Source organism: Cryptomeria japonica, chromosome 11 (assembly GCF_030272615.1).
Source record: "Cryptomeria japonica chromosome 11, Sugi_1.0, whole genome shotgun sequence".
Lineage (NCBI taxonomy): Eukaryota > Viridiplantae > Streptophyta > Pinopsida > Cupressales > Cupressaceae > Cryptomeria > Cryptomeria japonica.
Window position 1 is genome coordinate 671,102,846 of NC_081415.1, and position 13,680 is coordinate 671,116,525.

Consider the following 13,680-nt stretch of genomic DNA (forward strand, 5'->3'; position numbering starts at 1 on the left):
AATTTGCAGCTCAATAGGGTCCAAATTCTTCAAGCTCAAAAGCATATAATTTCCCAATCAGAATGTCTATGTTAACTAAAGTGTTTGCCATTGTTCTCAATTCATTAATTGTAGTAGACTTCATCTTGTAAGCCAGTGGTAGGGCTCTCAAAACTTTAGAGAGTATTTCATCTTCACTCAGATTTCCTCCACAACATTGAATTCCCATGACAATCTCATTTACTCTTTCCATAAATGTAGCAATTCTTTCATTATCTTCAAGTTCTCATATCTTACCCGATAACCATCAAGTTTAGCAATTTTGACAGTAGGGCCACCTTCATTTAGAGTTTGCAGTTTATCCCACATAACCTTTGCAGATGATTTACTAGTCAATCCCATGATTTGCTGATCAGTGAGTGCACACAAGAGGGCTTCTCTAGCAATCATTTTCAATATTTTTGTCCAAGTCTACAGAATCAGGATTACCAGATGCCAGATCATAAGTTGTATATCCTTTCTCAATGATCTCCCAAATATCCTTGCCAAGACATCTAAGATGAGTCTCCATTCAGATTTTCCATATCCCATAGTTTGTTCCATCAACCTTAGGGATTTCTCTTCTAAAAATAGTTGCTGGTGAATTTGAAGTATTAGTTGTCATAAGATCTACCTCAAGCGGTTAAGCTTTTGCAAAAGAGGACCAAAGCTTTGATACCAATTGTTAGAATAACTGGTGGACAACTAAGAGGGGAGGGGGGGGGGGTGAATCAATTGTCAATAGATTATATTAATCAACCCACTTTATAACCTTTAATCGGAGCACATAAAGATTGAATACCGGAATAGCAGAAACAGATACCGGTAAGCAATAAAACTTAAGAATGAAATAGAGAACTAGCACAATGGAACCATACCACATAACACCATGATTTGTATGTGGAAAACCCAGTAAAGGGAAAAACATGGTGGGAAGCCTACCCACAGTCTGATAATACTTCAGTAGAAAGTATGTGATACAATAAGGGGCATGCACATGCAGGAAGACACACTACCTAGAGCAAACTGCTCATTGCAAAGGAGTCTCACTGACTACAAAGAGGTTATAACCACTTCAATATAATTGGACAATAATCCAGAAGAATGAACTGCCAATGATAGCATCTACTATGCATGATTACAGTCTCAGTTAAGCTCAATACTAGAGGCCTTTGACCTCTTACATAAACCCAATTCGATCACTTATGATCGACCAAATATCCTTTGCATATGATCTTTCATTCCATGACCATGACCACCACAATCTACAATGATATCTTACATCAATTAATTCAAACCCTAAGGCCTAAACCAATTAGGTCGGCCACCTAAAAGATATTACAATAAGATCATTACATACATCCACATTACAATGATATACCATGTCAGTTTTAGACCAAACCGAATTAAATAATCCATAAATCATCCCAGTAACATGTAAAGAACACGTAACATGATACCGATCCATAACCTTTACCCAAATAGATTCACTATGCCAAAGCGATGTTCGCAATCAGTCAAGGCATGAACAAAGATCACCTTCTGCATCTTGAATTCCATCTAGAAGCCACACCAACACCACTTATGCATCCTGTCAAAGGTTCTTAGTAAAAGCTCTATCGGTAAAACCTTAAACCCTTATTGGTAGAGGCTTACTAGAGTGTATGATAACATCCATCATCAAGTCAATACCAACTGACCAAAACATACTCTAGAAACATCAAACCAAACATATTCCATTGATCCAAACATGTCAGTAGTATCCAACTGATAGTCCCTTTTGCCGGTAACACTAGTTCTTCTACCGGTAACCAAAATCTATCTACCGGTAACCAGTCATAATAGCTAGTGTTGACATCAATGACAAAACATCAATGCAACACATAATCAATTCCTTCATATTGCCAACATTTTTATGTTTTTTTAGGGTTTTTTCAAGACTTTTTCCAGTTTATACGGATTTTTTAGGACTCTTTATGCTTTTTAGGGTTTTTTTAGTACTTTTTATGTTTTTTAGGGATTTTTTCAGCTATGCCCCTAGTATGCAGACCTGTAATGACATGATGATCTACAAAATGCAAGTAGAGACAATGAAAATTTTGATATGGAGTTATGCTAATGCAACATACAAGATGAAGATGCATTTCCTATTTGAACAAGGATGGTTGTTTGCGCTTATCATTATGTAATGCACTAATTAAATAAAAGGTACAAAAAAATCCAGAGATAGGAGTTCAATCCATTTTCAAAAGACCTTGGATCATCCAACCTAACACACTGAGTAACTCAGATTTATAAATGGAGACGCAAAAATCTTCCTTATTGATACTTGAGACTTTTGATCTTCTTTTAAGTATGTGTGTGCAATTGAATTTATTATGTCCCTTGTAACTATTAGAGACCCTTAAAATCCTATATGACTAGCTATGTAAATTATTCTGACTTCCAAAAGCATCCTGGATAGAGCCTCGCTACCAGTCAGATGTCTATAGCCCTGACGAGGTTATACATTGTAATATCTCGAATATTGCTCCATTGCCAACAGACGTCCATATCCCTGATGGAGTTACCCACATGTTCCCATAGCCAAACTTTTATTGCATGATATTTCAGTTATATATCTTTGCTCTTTTACCTTGATATTTTGATATGTAAGTAGGCATAGCTCTTCTTTTTTCTTTTTTTTTTGCATTGGCTTGTAAGTAATGAAATCTACATGGGCGTGACAATTACAACGATGCTGAAGTAGAATTTTGGATTTTTCACTAGCCATATGATCAACCGGGTATCTACAATGACTTAGAGCAATGATTAATGTGTATGATATAACAATTGATAGAATTTGGGTAACAAGAGTCAATAGTAGAATTTCTACCCAACCATAGATAAATCTCAATCACAAGGTGACATTGAAGATGAGTGAGCTTAGATTTTCAAAAAATTCATGCATGAGTATATAGGAAATGAGATGACCTTTGCTCCTTTCGAGTGAAAATAGGTGACTAACTAAGAAAATATCCTTGCTTTATTAATGCAACTATATAACATGAGAGTTTTGAATGCAATGCTTTTTAAAAAAGAAACTATATGCGATGCAGTGTTTTTAAGAAAATGAATATGCAAATGCGGAAAGTAAAACCTAAACTAATCCAACCTTTAGATGTAGTATCGTTTAAGGTGCATGTTGTTCATAGGGTCAGAGAGTGGTTCTCTCTCCATGGTAGCCAAATTATATGCTTTGTTTCCAATGACCCTTGTTATAATAAAAGGACCTAGCTAGTTAGGTTCAAACTTTCCTAGCTTTTCATGTTCTGCTAGGTTCCTTTGATTCTCCTTGCAGACTAGATCCATCACTTCAAAATTTCTTGGCCTTCCTCTTTTATTGTAGCTCCTTCTCAGTCTATTTTGATAGCCTTGTAAGTGATTTAATGCGCTTTGTTTCCTTTCATCGAGCATTTCAAGCTCTTGCAACCTTGCAACTTGATAGTCTTCCTTTGATGTAATGTGTTTCAAGGAAACTCTTAAAGAAGGTAGTTCTATTTCAATAGGCATAATTGCTTCTGAATCATAGACCAATGAATAAGGTGTCACTCCTATAGTTATGTGCACACCTATTCTATAAGCCCAAAGAGTGGGATTTAACTGGAGATGCTAGTCCCATCCTATTTCAGTGACAACTTTCTTTAGGATCTTCAATATTGTTTTGTTAGTTGCCTCTACTTGTCCATTACTTTGTGGATAGTATGGAGTTTCAAATAGCTATTGTATTTGGAATTGGTCACATAATTCACACATTTCTTGATTCTTAAATGGACATCCATTTTCGATCACTGTACACATTGGCACCCCGTACCAACAAATGATGTAGTTAATCACGAATTTAGCTATCTGCTTACCACTGGTGTATGTTAGAGGGATTGCCTCGACCAACTTGGTTAAATATTTGGTAGCCATTAAGATGAATTTGTGTCCATTGGAAGAAGTAGGACGAACATTACCAACAAGATCTAGCCCCCATTGTGAGAATGGCCATGGTGATGTGAGGTTGGAGATCTCGTGCAGGGGCATGAATCAGGTCCCCGTGTACTTGACATTGTCTACATTTCTGTACATATTAGTAGGCATCCTTTTTCATAGTAGGCCAATAAAATTCAGATCTCAGTATCTTCTTTGCTAGTGCAGGACTGCTTGAGTGTGCACCACAAATTCCATCGTGTACCTCTTTTAAGGTAAGTTGCGCTTCTTCAAAATTAAGACATTGGAGAAGTGTTTCATCAAGGCTCTTTCTATACAATTTGTTAGCAATAATAGCATGTCAAGATGCCTAATGAATAGGAGATTTTCTTTTGATTTCTTGATAAGAGTTTTCTTTTGATTTTTTGATAAGTCAGGAGACTTATACTGATCATACAAGTATGCATATATCTCGTTATACCATGGGGATTCAAGACCCACACTTACACGCACATATTCTGATGATAAAATCTCATATGTTGGTACCATCAATTTTTTTACTAAGAATTCAAACCGAGTTTCGTTATTAGGCATGTCTAGAAGAGATCCCATTGTAGCCATGGTGTCGACTACCTTGTTCTGCATTCTTGGAATTTTTTCAAAAGTGATGTTGTTGAAGTTTTGCTTGAGATCTTCGACCATCTACTTATAAGGCATCAATTTATCATCTTTTGTGTTATAGTCATCATTGAATTGGTTGAAAATTAGATGAGAATCACCATAAACCTGTAGCTCTGTTATCCTCCACTGTATAACAGTGTGAAGTGCTATGATGAGAACCTCATATTCAACTATATTGTTTGTACACGGAAAGTTGATTCTAAATAACTTTGGAATTGAATCACCTTGAGGGGTGATGAAAAGAATTATGGCTTTTGCTCAATGATTTGTGTAAGAACCATCAAAGTACAATTTCCAAGTGGTGGCTGTTGCCAATGTGAACACAGATTCATCAGGAAAATCTACTAATAGAGGGTGATCATCTTGCAAGGGAGCTTCTACCAATTGATCTGTTATAATCTGCCCTTTTATTGCTTTTCTGTCCACATATTCTATGTCAAATTCACTTAAAATCATGACCCACTTGGCCAATCTTTCAATTAATGCTGATTTGCTCAAAAGATATTTAAGGGGATCAAAGCGTGCAATGAGTTGAACTTTATGACTTGGCATATAGTGTCAAAGTTTCTGGGATGCTAAGATCACTACTAGACAAGCTCGTTCTATGGGAGTGTAATTAAGTTCATACCCAATAAGTGTTCCACTGATATAGTAGACTCCTCTTTCTTTTCCTTGGTCGTCATGTTGCACCAAAAGGGCTCCCAAAGATGAGTTTGTTGCTGATATATATAGTAATAAAGGCTTACTTGGAATAGGTGGAACTAACACTGAAGTAGTTAAAAGATAATCTTTTAAGGCTTGGAACACTTTTTGACACTGATGTGTCCATTTAAAAGTAACTCCTTTCTCGAGTAAGTGCTAAAATGGGTGACATTTATCTCATATGTGTGCTATGAACCTTCTTATGAATTGCAATCTTCCTTGTAATTCCCTCAACTGCTTGAGTGTTGACCTTGGTTGCATGTCAAGGATTGCTTTGACCTTTGTTGGATCTACTTCAATTCCTCTATTAGAAACAATAAAACCTAGAAGTTTGCCAATTGTGACACCGAACACACACTTCTTTGGGTTTAATATGACATTGTATTATTTTAATTGATCAAATATCTTAGCAAGGACTTCCAGGTGACCTTCTCTTGTTTTTGATTTAGTCAGCAGATCATCAACATAATCCTTCATGATATTGTGTATCATGTCATGGAATAATGTTGTCATGGCTCTTTGATATGTTTCTCTAGCATTCTTGAGACCAAAAGACATGATGTTCCAACAATATGTTCCCCATGGACACGTGAATGTTATCTTGTGTTGGTCCTCTGGCATAATCCTGTTTTGGTTATATCCTAAGAAACCATCCATAAGTGAGAGCATTTCATTCCCAACTATTAAATCAATGATCATATCTATACTGGGCAATAGGAAATCATCCTTAGCACAAGCTTTATTCAAATCTCTAAAATCTGTGCAGATCTTATGCTCCCAACAGGTTTAGTTACTGGTACTAAATTGGATATCCACTTTGCATAGTCAATGGGTCTTATGAAGCCCAAATCTAGTAGTTTGTGTAGTTATACCATTAACGACAAGGTGATCTATGGATGCATCTTTCTGAGTTTCTATTTGTATGGTTTGATTCTTGTTAACAATGGCAAGTGATGTAGCACCAATTCTGCATCCAACCCTTGGCATACCAACACATGACCAAGCAAAGTTGATTGGTCTTTGTTTAAACAATTATAGAAAGTTTTATTTCTCTTTAGGATTTAATGATTCAACCAAGTGTATCTTATATATAACGTCAACCTCTCCTATATTGACTTCTTCCATCTTTTCAACTAGTAATGTCAAACTTTCTTGGTTAATGGGAAGATCATCTAGCTTATGTTTACCAGTGTTATCATTCTCATCAGAATCTTGTGAAGTAGAGGAACTTGCCTCTCCAAAGTATGTTGTTCAGTCCAATTCTATTGCAAATCCAACTTTATGATCCATCTCTGACCCCAAGAATTCAGCTATAGCTTCATCATTTTCAAACCAATCCAAATGTGGTGGTTCTTCTTGCCCTGAGTCAATTAAGTATGGATGGATAAGGCATAAATCTTGTTTTCTTCTGTATGAGGTCCTATTGATATCATGCATGCTTGATTGTCATAAACATACTTTATTGACACATGATCTAGTTCTTTGTCTTCCTATGTGATGCCATCATCCACAGGTGGTTGATTTTCATAAGCTTTGAATATGTGCTACAATTATGAGTAGACGAGAATTCATAATCACGAGAGTCGATTATGTTGTCAATGTATATCTCAATGTCCGATCCTTCTTCATTTAGTTCATCACCTTCCTCTATGGGAGATAGAGAAGTTTCAATGGTAGTAATAAATAGTGGAACTTGCCCATGACTTGTAGACCCTCTTTCTATAGTAGAGAATGCCCTCATTCCTGGTATAAGACGCTCTAGCCTTTCTTCAAATGAATCATTTTACAAAGCTAAATTTGTTTCCCTTGGTAGGTTTATTGCTGTCACTTGTATAATCTAGGTGTTAGACTCACTTGCAGGTGCTAATCCGGTTTTTGTCACCATGTTTGCCTATGAAGATGCTATAGGTTCAATATTGTTGGATGGTGCCAGACTGGTTTCTTGAAGGAGTTTGAGATCTTCACCACTTGACTTGTCAATAGGGTATGTTTTAGTTAATTCACTTCTATGGGATGAGGGATAAAATACCTTTATTGAAGAATTATTTTGAGATATTGACTTCAAGTCTTGTGTAGGTCTATTTAATATATCTAGTGTTTATTGTCTAGCCTTTTTTATCTTCGTTGTATGTTTGTACCTCAAATCCTAATTATTTGGGTTCTCCTGAGGTAAGATAGGTTCTATTCTCCCTTGCTTTTGTGGTCCCGTCATAACCATGTTTCTGTAGCATCTTGAAACCATTCCCATGTTGATCTAAGGGTAGCCTGATCATTGTCACGCCATCCTCTTCTCTGTATAACCATCGATTAACATCTTCATTTAGGGATTCCTCCTGTAAGTCTCCCCATCTAATGAATGAGCATGAATCTGAGTACTTAACTATCTCTTTTCCTTTATCTTGTCTAATCAAAGTAGATTAAGGCCTCCCAAAAGATCTAGGAGAAAGAGATAATTGTCTAATTGTTGATGTATCTGCAATAAAATATTCCTCGCATCCAACTTCTTTAATTTATAAAGAGGGTGTCATAAGTGTACAAGGTGCAACATACAGTGTATCTGTAATTACCAATGGGTTCATTTGTGTGGTTGGCAGAGCTACCTAATTAATAGGTATTTGGTTATCCACACTAGCCTTTAAATGATTGCAATGCTGAAATGGTTTTGGATCACCATGTATGGTGATTTAGATGCCATTGTATGGAAATTTGACACATTGGTGGAATGTTGATGGTATGACCTTCATGGCATGAATCCATGGGCGACCTAATAGCATGTTATATCCCAACTCTCTATCCAAGACTTGAAAAGTAACCTCAGTTGTAATTGGTCCCACTTGTACTGGTAATGTAACCACACCTTTGGATGGGCGTTCTTCATTATCATATTCCTTTATGTTTATTCTCTTTGTGGGATCAATGTGAAACTCAGAATAGCCCAATGCCTTGACCAATTTGGGTGTACATATGTTGAGACTAGCTCCCCCATCTATAAGTACCCTTCTGACTTTCTTCTTATGTATGCAAGCTTTTAAATGCAGTGGATCATTGTGAAAAGCTCTGTTAGTAGGAACATCTTGCTCTGTAAAAACAATATGGGTAGAAGTAGCTAAATTTCCTACCATGGATTGGAAGGTATTTTCGTCTATATCCCTGGCAACCACTGAGTCTTGAAGAGCTTTATCTAGGATAGCTCTATGATTTGGTGATATGCGTAATAACTCAAAAAGGGATATTTGTGCAGGAGTTTTCTTCAATTGTTCAACCATATTATAGTTTCCTGTTGTTGGAGGAGGATTAAATGGTACACCTTGTAAGTCCACTTTTGATCGACGTGTGATTACTGCATAATCTCTATCTTTTGGATTTACTATGATAGTAGTGACTATGTTATCTCTTGCACTGATAACATTAATGGTATAGTCATATGAGACCTTTGTATAGTTGGTAGTGTTGTCTTGTGTTCCTTAAGTTGATGCCTTACCCTTGTCGTGCTTGACAAAAGGGTCTTTAAAGATGGTGTGATTTGTGTTTGTTGAGCCTTTATTTGTGTCCATTGTGATATCACCTTGGTCTATCAAATTTGAATTAGGTTCTTCAACTTGTAGCACCTTGTAGTCTTATGGTCCTTTGTGCGATGGTATTCACAAAAGTCATTGTCATTCCACCAGTTTGGTTTGAAAGGACCTAGTTCATACACCTTAATTTTCGACAAAGTAATCATGTTTGTCTATATCAACTTCTTTAATGTCAATTCAATAGGTTTTCCAAGTGGCGTGTAGTTCCTTCTTGGGGTATTCATTCTTGGAAATCCGTATTTGTAGCTAGTGCAGCGGTTGTATTTGCTGATACCATTTTATTCTCTTGAAACTGATTTTTGTTTTGGAGGGGTGATTGAATAGGTGCTTGTAAAGATATAGTTGGCAGAACCCTGTTTACTATACAGGCATCAACAACATCGTCGTTGGTCACGTTCTTGTTTCTTGACCAAAACTTAGGTTTATTGTTGTTTGTGTTGTTAGTCGAACCACCATTTTTTAGAATACCTTGCTCTATAAGCCCTTTCTCACATTTTAAGGCCTTTTCCATGATTTGTTTGAATGAGGTCAAACACTACATTTGTATTGGGTATTTAATCTATGGTATTAAGTTTTTTGTGAACATGTCGACTTGTTCAATTTTTGGAATATGACTTTGACATCTATGGTAAAGAGATCTCCACCGTTGTAGAAAGGTTGCAAAAGTTTCATTTTCCTTTTGTATTGTAGTGCATAGATCCATCAAAGTAACTAGGGTATCAATGTTATGCGAGAAATTTGCTATGAACTGTTCAGCTAGTTCACCCCATGATGTGATCTTTGGTGGAATGTGTGAGAACCATTCCAAAGCAGAACCCCCGAGACTCTTAGGAAACAATCTCATCAAATAGGTATCCTCATACACAACTTCTATACAAGTAGTGAATTTTTTTTTGATATGATCCCTAGGATCACCTTTCCCTTTGTATCTGTTGAATTTTGGTGTTTGAAAGTGAGGAGGGAAAGCAAGCATGTATAGCGTATGATCAAAGGGATAAGGACGTAAGTCCTGCATTGTGTAATTCTTCTTGACATTGCCAATTTGTATAGTTGTCATATGTTGTTGGAGATTCTGTACTTGTTGAGAGAGAATTTTCGTTTGAGTTAATGGTGCAGTTTGTGCGTACATGTTTCCCACAAATGGATTAGTGGTAGTGTAGATGGGAGGTTGTTGAAATGTACCATTGTTGTAATTTTGCGTGTTCTGGGTTCCGCTAGGTGGTGTGAAATAAGCAAATTGTGAACCAATATTTGGTTGAGTTATACCAAATGTATTAGTGGAACTTGGATTTATGTTCTAATGACTATACGTGGAGCCCATCGAAGGGGAAACCAGAGGTTGTGTTGCACTCGTCGGATTTGAAACTTGTGATGTTTGTGTTTGACTTTGTGTGGAAGTACTTGACACAGTTGATGCACTTTGAGAAGTGACACTGGCATGTGTTTGTGTGTTGACATTTATAGTTGATGATACCATGCTAGTTTGTGAGCTATTAGTTGTAACTACAACTGCTTGGGTGGATGACACTTGTGTACTTTGGGTAGTGTTTTGTGTAGAACTTGAAGCTATAGCTTGTGTTTGTGGCGCATTTGATGTTTGACTAGCATTTTGAATCAAAGTAACCCCTGGTGGTAAAATTGTTGTAATGTCAAAATCTTGGGGTAACTTAGCACCATTTTGCAATAATAAGGAGAGATACCTGCTCTTGTCATGATTGATTAGTGCATCGAGGATCATAAGGACATGCGGGTCTTGTTGAGCAGCTTCAAGTTCTTCATGTGTCAAGTTCTATTGAGATTCTTGTATCGTTGGCATGTTGTTAAAGTTCAATTGTTTGTGGGGTTGACTATTTGATATGTCCACATTCCATGTAGGGTTACACAAGGGGTCATTGTTTGGATCAATCTTACTTTTTGCTTTTTTGTGACCTTGTGACGAGCATTAAGGACATTGTGATGCAAGCCTATGATGCTCCTAGGATGTAAGTGTAAGACATGAGACTAAAAGACTTATAATGTATGCAAAATTATACCGATACTCTATTGGGGATTAGGACGAGGGAGTTGTTGAGGACCTTGTTGAGAATGTTGTTGTTGTAATGTCAGTCTCTCAAGTTTTTCTTGAAGAAGTTTTTGTGCAATTTCTCTATCAATTATGTGGGCCCTTTTATACTCTTGGTCTATTTCAAACTCACCTTCCTCTGTATTGAGGTGCACTTGTCTTTAATTCCCAATCCAAGTTATCTAAGTCATCAAGGATTTATTGTTGATCGTCGTTCGACACTAGATTAGGTTGTTCTAAGGGGAACATACCATCACCTGGTAGACCCATTTTGACTCATGCTATGAACTTCTAAGATGATTATGCAAATGGTGACGAATTGTGGCAAACATATATGAAGATTAGACAAGGACTAAAATAGAGATTACGATGATGCAAAAATGAGGAATTATGTAACGATTATGAGGAATCAAATGGGATATAAATGAGGACTCTATAAGGACTTATGCGAGACTATGTAAGGACTTATGTGAAGATTATGACAACATATATGGGAACTCTATAAGGACGTAGGTGAACACTATATAAAGACTGATGCAAGACTATATGAGGACTATAACAAGGAATATAATGCAAGGAATGATGCAAAATCTATGGACTCTATGAAAACCTATGATCACAAGTTGCAAGATGTTTCCGCTGTGAAAGTTTTGGACCTTGTTGAATTGTTGATGTTTCAAGATGGACTTTGTCTGGATAATTTTATTTAAGACAAGTTTTTCTAACTATTTGAACACAAGTATGACTGAATGAATTTTTATCCAACCCACTATGAGAATCTAGAGTCACGTAAGGAAGGGCCTAAAATAGCCCAAGAATCAAGACTGACTCAATACTATTTTAACACAAAGATACATGTAAAAACATAGTAGACACTTCCTAGGCTGGATATTGGAAACCATTCAATGAGGCCCTTATGAAATACCTAAATAAAACAGACAGATAAAGAATCTAGCAGCACTAGCTCCAGTCCACGTCACACACTTCTCGGACATGCCAATTTCTCTTACCTTGAAGATCCGAAGATCTTATCACTGAGGAATTTCTATCTCATAATTGAAGGTACATGAAGGGTATCCACACTCCCTGAATCATCAAATGTGGGATTTGGGCTACTAATTTTGGTTCATAGTGGGGGAACTTTCGGGGTAAATCAGGTGGATATACATGCAGTGACTTGTTCTATCCTACGATGTGAAATATAATTTGATCAACACATGCTGGTTGGTGAGGGATTTTCTTAGGCAATAATCTTCTGTTTTAGGATAGAACAAGTCACCGCATTGTAGGATAGAATAAATCAACTGTTTTCATTTATAGGCTAGTTGGTGAGGGTTTTGTGTTCTATCTAAACCATTATTCATTTCTCAGTTTTGGAATAATTATCTTTGTATGCTGCTTAAAACAAATAAGATCTTATGACAAGGAAAGTAACATTTAGAATTTTAGGTTCCAAGAGGAAGGCAAAACATAAGGGGGGTGTTGGTGTGAATAAGATAGTTTACCTAACTATTTTAATAGTGTGTCTTGTTCACATGTTAACTTAGGTCCTATGAGTCTTTCTATAAGTCTTAATTATCAATGAGATCTTATTTCATTTACTTATTGTGTCTTATGTCATTTAAAATTTGCCGAGTTAGTTGTCTCATGCCATAAGATTAAGACACATGTTGTCATCTCATCTAATCCTATCGCTCATCTTAACTTTATAAGCAAGGGCATTGTACACTTTGTATAATAGATTAGAAGATCTTATCTCACAAATCTTAATATCAAGCAAGCTCATTTCTTGCATACTCTCTTGTGAAAGGTTGTTTTTTTCTTTGTAGGTGATATTGGGGTGTTGAGCTAATCTTCAACTCCTACATTATATGTTGGTATTCATGATAAAGTGGGGGCTATTTTAGGTAAATAATCTCATTAACATATTAATTGCTAACTTTGAGAGATGAAAATTGGGTTATTGATTTTTTTTGCCTTGCTAGTGTTGTATAATTTCAATGGAGCCATTGTTGAGACTTTGGTAAATAGGGATACAACATTGAAGTTGACCAATATCTCATTTTGTTCCACCTTTTTACCCTCAATTATTCAATGAGATGAGCATAATCCTCAAGGAAGGAGTTACATTGATTCATTAACAATGGGATGTTCTTAGCAAGGTGGACAACTAATTTAAGTTGTGTCATCCTTCCATACAATTTGATTAGATCCTTTGAGCTGTTTATCTTTGGATATCCATATATCTTCACAAAGAAATTGTCCAAGGCCAATTTCTATAGATATTTTTCCCAAAAAATAGATAGGAAGAAGTATCGTTTCAAACCGGAGAAATAAAAAAGAATTTATTCCTCATAAGTCTAATTTATAAATACCCCTCTTTACATCCATAAAATAGCATTTTGCTCTTTAAAATAGTATCGTTCTAATGCTTATTAGGAATAATTATCAATCGAGGCTTATAAATTGTTTGAGTACGCCGTATTATAGCCTATCCTTAGACTATAATTTAAGATGTGATTTTTCAAAATATATTATGTTTAATAAACAATAGTTTATATTTAGAAGTATTGTTTTGCTTGTTACCTGAGAATGAAACATTTTGTTTAGATTGTTCTTACATAAGTGATTAGCATAATAACTATCAATTGGGGCTTAAAATTTGTTTAATAAGTGTACCATATTCTA